Source organism: Engraulis encrasicolus, chromosome 2 (assembly GCF_034702125.1).
Source record: "Engraulis encrasicolus isolate BLACKSEA-1 chromosome 2, IST_EnEncr_1.0, whole genome shotgun sequence".
NCBI classification, from domain to species: Eukaryota; Metazoa; Chordata; class Actinopteri; order Clupeiformes; family Engraulidae; genus Engraulis; species Engraulis encrasicolus.
This window is the reverse complement of record NC_085858.1, coordinates 32,006,566-32,012,565: the sequence shown is the minus strand read 5'-3', so window position 1 is coordinate 32,012,565 and position 6,000 is coordinate 32,006,566.

Genomic DNA, 6,000 nt, shown 5'->3' with positions numbered 1-6,000 from the left:
CATCAGACCCCTGTCTGCTCAGACTACAGGTCTATAAATCCTGGTTGAAATGGGTTACATCTCAGCTTCAGTGACAGATACATTTCATGTTTTGCTACTGCCTACTATTTGCCCTTTCATGTAGGCTACAAAAGCTACACTGTTTTCTGTAATCTGTCATCAGCAGTGGTATTTGGTCCTGATCGCAATGGTTAATAGTTCTTTTTTTTTTTTTTTTTTTTTTAAATGCATTCATTTTCATCTGACAGCACTTCAAACTTAAATGGACCAGCAAAGGATTTTAGTTTTAATTATTTTAGTGCCTGACCCGATCGAAAAATAAACAACTTAATTTTTTTTTTTCAATCGTGTGCGCGTGCCAAGCCTTCCCTGTTCAATGAAGGGAAACTAATTCGCTTTGTTTGATGACATGGTTAGTAAGGTCAAAGGTCAAATAAATGAATGGTGTTATCCAAATTGAATGTTGCATGAAGGCTCAGAAAATGCTTTTTTGAAGTATACAGATACTGTTTTCAGGCTGACGTCTCACGTTAACGATGGTTCGTAGCCTCACGGGCATCGTTAAAGACTGACTCTACAAACGTTAGATTTTCTACGCCTGTTTCCCAAAGACCATTGTACGTGAACGCATGCGTACAACTTCTACGATCGTTCGTAGAGTTGCTCTTAAGGGGCGCTGTCCACATGTGTGGTGCTGAAATACTGATGTTTGCCTTCGGAGGGATGCGCAAGGTCATTATCTCCAAAACCATTTACTGGCACGGTTCTCTGCTGGCCTGAAGGCTCCCAGAGTAGAGAATAGTCCTCAAAAAAGTTTTTGAAAATGAGGACTGAAAAGATTATTTACCTCTTAATTTAACCTGGTTCACTGATGAACCAGCTTCTTACTATAGGCCCCAGCTCAACCATTCAGTTCGTGTTAGCTTCCTGCCTCCTGTTTGACTTTCCCCCTGACCTTCTACCATATCATATAGAACACTAGATGCCACTCAAAGTAGAGTCCCTGTGCACACTAGATGCTACTTTCTGCCTTTCGGCATGGCAAGCCTCAGCCACTGCCATATTGAGACACAGTTCTTATGCTTTTCACATTAGTTATCCTTACATGGTCACTTTCCCTCTGATCGGAATAGATCTAATCCTACATTTCTATTCTGATCTATAAAAAAATTGATTTAAATAGGATTAAAAACGTCCATGCAAACATAGCTAGCGTAAGCAAAGACCTGCAGTATAATTTGTGTATTGCCTTATCGCCAATTGATGTTCATTCAAGTAGCCTTACCACAGAGCAAAGATGTACATACAGTACATTTAACATGTTTTGGAATATTATAACTGCAAAGAAGAGTTATTTTAGCAATAAGCCAAGAGAGACTGTGTTTGTGTTCGATTTGTAACGGCTAAGGCGGTTGGCGTGCGATAAGAAGCAGATTCCTTTTCATGGAATCTTTGAAAAGGTCACATGATTTTTTCATTCCTATTTTCTGTTCCATGTCACATGAAAAGTGCTATTACCTGGCTCTGTATGGACACGCTTTGAAGTTCAAACATGTCCGCTTAGCTGATCAGTTTGTTTCCTGTTTTTATTTGGGCCCACACTTCAAAGCCTTTTCAATGCATCTCATTGTTAGTAGTCACAAGAGGACATGATTGGAAGGAGTGTGCTTGCATTCTCTCTCTCTCTCTCTCTCTCTCTCTCTCTCTCTCTCTCTCTCTCTCTCTCTCTCTCTCTCTCTCTCTCTCTCTCTCTCCACAGTCTTGACTTTTAGAGGCTTACGTCAGTTGGCAACAGAAGACACAATCTGGTGAGCAGTGATTACTACACAAATCCATAGAGAAAAATGGCTTTCAGTGGATTTAGGGTTGTGAACAATCTGAACAGTGGCTTCAAATTCAAGGCACTGTTAAGTGAAGCTCCAGTTACTGTGATCATACAACATGATTATTGCACTGATTATTATGTGAAATTGTTTTAGAATATTGAAAGAAAGACATGATTAATAATTATTTCTAGTCTTGCTACATGGATCTTACCCTAAAGGGACATTACCATAGTTATGTCAGTAAAGTTTTCGATGGTCCCTATAATCTGTTACTTATTTGAACATGGGAGCATGATCACAGGTAGTAGTAAATCCCAAATGGCTAAAATGGCTTTGATTTGGTGAGACATCGAAGATGGGCGGATATCTAAAACATCACAGGAAGAACACCTTCAATCACTCACACCACACACACACACACACCCTAGAGGTGCGCCGACTGAGGTAGAAACTTCAAGTGGTGTTCTCCAGCAAGTTCTTGAAGAGTATAAGGATATCAAAGAGGAAAGAACACTAGTACAGTAGTAGGAGAGTAGAGATTCACAGTCCTGAAAGGAATTAAATATAGCCTATGTCTTAAACGATAGGCCTACATGTATATGATATTAACTTACTGAACCTAATACTCATGGAGTTATCTGTTTAACGAACAGTTTGTTTACATAGTTACACAGCCCAAGTTCACCACTATCCAAATCAAACTCAAATAAAAACAGTGCAATTGTGACTGTTGGGAAAATGCATTGTCAAAAGATCCCATTAAGGCCTTTTCTCTCCATTGAAATTAATTTAAAATACCTGATCAATAAGGCCTATTTACACATTTCAAATCTCAAAATAAAAACTGTCATGGCAATGCCCACCAAGTAGACAATCATGATACTGTACGTTTGAGTTTATTATGCATATGGCTATTTTGTATAGAGATGTTGAAATGTATTCAATGCAAACCTAGAAACCCTTCAATTTACTGCCTGAAAACGGAATGATCCTAGTGGGTTACTAGTGGTAGACTATAAAACAATTATGACCAACTTAACCAAGTTTTGTTTGTCCTGAGGAGTAAAATACTGATGTGCTGACATTTTCAGGATATTTGTGTGTCTAACTTGGGACTAAATGGCTTAATTCCCCATGAGAAGACAAATCTGCAGAAATGTGAGGGTGTACTCACGTATGTGGTACACTGAAAATATTTATTGCACCACACAGAGTCAACATCTATGTCATGTAAGTACACACAGGGTCAACATCTTTGCATGCAAGTACACATAATGATAAATCGGATTGTGCTGACGATGAATCCAGAAGGAGAAAATGGCACGGTGGTATAGCCTTGATGTGCGAGGTTGGAAATTTGTCGGTCTGTTCGCTTGGACTTAAAAGTGCTGAGACACACTCGCTTGCTTCTATATTTATCCCAGGCTGTGTGGCTGTGGCGCGGGCCTGCATGCAAGATACCAGCCCCCTGGCTCTGCATACTGATGGTATACCTGTGTCTCTCTCAGCACTGGACTGTGAAATGAACAATCTGTCAATAGCAGAGGCTTTCTGGGATGAAGCAGGTGTAACACCTAATCAATAAGCAGCGCAGCACCCCTCATGCAGTGCCCCTATAGCACCACACTGAGTGAGACTTCTGTCTTGTGACGACCTCACTTTGGGCTTACAAAGCAAAGCTGTGTGGAGACACACTGCTGTTCGGATGCTATTTCAGCAGCAGAAAGGCTTTTGATAGTTGTTGTTGTACACCATTCGACAAAAGCATGAATTTCATGGAGAGTGAGGCAACACAACACGAATAACACTTTCAAAAGCATACCACATCAAAAGAGTCAGACTGTGGAAACTTATCGACTCTGGTTGCCAGAGTTTTGGGATTTTAGATGTGGAGAGGTGGCAAGGGAGCTATGACACAAAGCAAACGAAAAGAAGAAAATAACCCTGCATTATTTTATACTGCAGGGACCATTCTAGCCGTGCTGCGTTTTTTTTTCATCCAACCTAATTTGCTGGCTCGTATGGTGTGCGTCTCCCTAGAGATTGCTTTTTTTCCCTGGCCTGGCTTGCACACACGCACACGCACGCACACACACGCACACAAGATTGCCAAGCTTTGTTACAAAATATTTCATCCTGAAAGCCATATAAACTGATGCAGAGCTTTGACTCTACTGAAAAATAGATTTAAATAAATAAATGTCTCGCATGAGACACTCGCCGCTCCATCAAGGCAGGCGAGTTCCTAATTAATCCTTCCCTGTCTAGGCCCTTTACGCCTGCTGCAATGACAGATCCAGCGTCTGGTCACGTTTGAGCGCTCTAAAAGTCTGCGTGCTGCAAGCATGGGGGGAATCACTGATAGGTGGGACTGGCAGCTCGTGATGACAGAGCTAGACAGGATGTGAAATGGAATGCTTGACTTTAAAGGTGCTGTGTTATGTTTTTGGTTGTTTATTTTCAGAGTTCATGCTGCCCATTCATAAATGTTACCTTTTTCACAAATACTTGCCACCAAATTCAAACGCTAAATCTTTCATCTAACTTAGCTATCTGAAAAGTGGAATGTCATAGCCATAGCAATAAGGCTTATACAGTTTTTGTTTGTTTTAGTGTCAATCATATGTTGATCTGTAAATGTTGGTGTTCAACCAAATTTGTAAAACAAGTAGGCCTAATGTAAAACAAGAGGGCTGGGGCCTCATGTACAAAGACTTCCGTAGATTTCCTGAATCTTTGCGTAAATGAGAATCTGAAAAAAAAAATTGTGCCTGAAAATCTTAAATGCAGCCTATCAGTCCATGCATAAAGAGGTTTTCCTGCTGATTTATGTTGTATGTCTGATTTCACATGAAATGGTGTACACATGCACTTTTTCATGCTATGTCAGTATTAGTACATTTTTCGTTCAATTAAAATCATGTTTTTGACTGTCCTTGCCTTCTATAGCCTAATGCATGACGTAAACATATTGGCCTAGGCCTATCTCCAGCCAAACACAGCATTGCTAGGGACAAAAAAAAGAGTGACGAGTGTAACTGAACTGAATGTTGAGGTTGATTATTAACAGTCTTTTGTGAAAGTAACACTATGAGGGCTAGTATACAGCACCCGTTGCTTTTACAGATACACACTTCTGTCCCTTACACTACAACCAAGGCCACCAGGGTTTTCAATTTAAGGAGGTCCATGATGTGCATGCGCAACACTCATTCTGGGTCAAGTTAATCTATTGTCTCTAATATGTTTGTGCACAATTGCCTTTTTATTTTGTTATTTTTCCCCCCGTCCCTGACTACCTGTGTATGTGTCTTGAAATGTCCATGTGGGCATTATTTGTGTTTATGTAAGCTACTTGACGCCTGAATTTCCCATGGGGATCAATTAACTCTACTCTACTACTACTACTACTACTACTACAACTGTAATCTTCATTTCACTATTGCACTGACTGTACTGTCACATATAAGATATACAAATGCGTATAGGTCTAGAGTAGGTATAGGAACTAGTCCCAAAGGACACCAAAAAGGGATCCATTCAGAGATGAGAGCTAAGGAAGAGAGAAAGAGCAAGGTCACGTCCTGATAAGATCTCTGTCAGCCTGATCTCCAAAAATTCTGTGCTCCTGGACACGGATGTTAAGGACACGAAATCCGTGTCCAGGAGCACAGATTTTGCCAAAATTCCGTGCTCCTGGACACGGAATTGTTTTCCGTGCTCCTGGACACAGAATTGTTTTCCGTGATGGGCACACGGAAGTGCTTTCTATAGGCTATTACCACAGCACTGTGTTAACTCTATCATTAGAAAATACATACCAAATGCTAATCCTAAACAAAATAATGCTATAGCAATGTAAGTTGTGCCCTGACCAAAACATTCCCTAACCTTAACCTGTCATTAAAGACATATTTTTGAGAAATACCTTTTCCAGTTGGTTGCTAGGCTATCAAACTCATATAATGAATGAAAGAAAACTAGCTGTGCCCAGACCAAAACAATCCCTAACCCTAACCTGTCAGTAAGAAATGTTTTTTTTTTAGAGAAAATATTTGAAAATAGAAAAATCCTGAGAAAACACAAGACTGTGGAAATAGCCTATAGAAAGCACTTCAAACAATTCCGTGTCCAGGAGCACGGAAAACAATTCCGTGTCCAGGAGCACAGAATT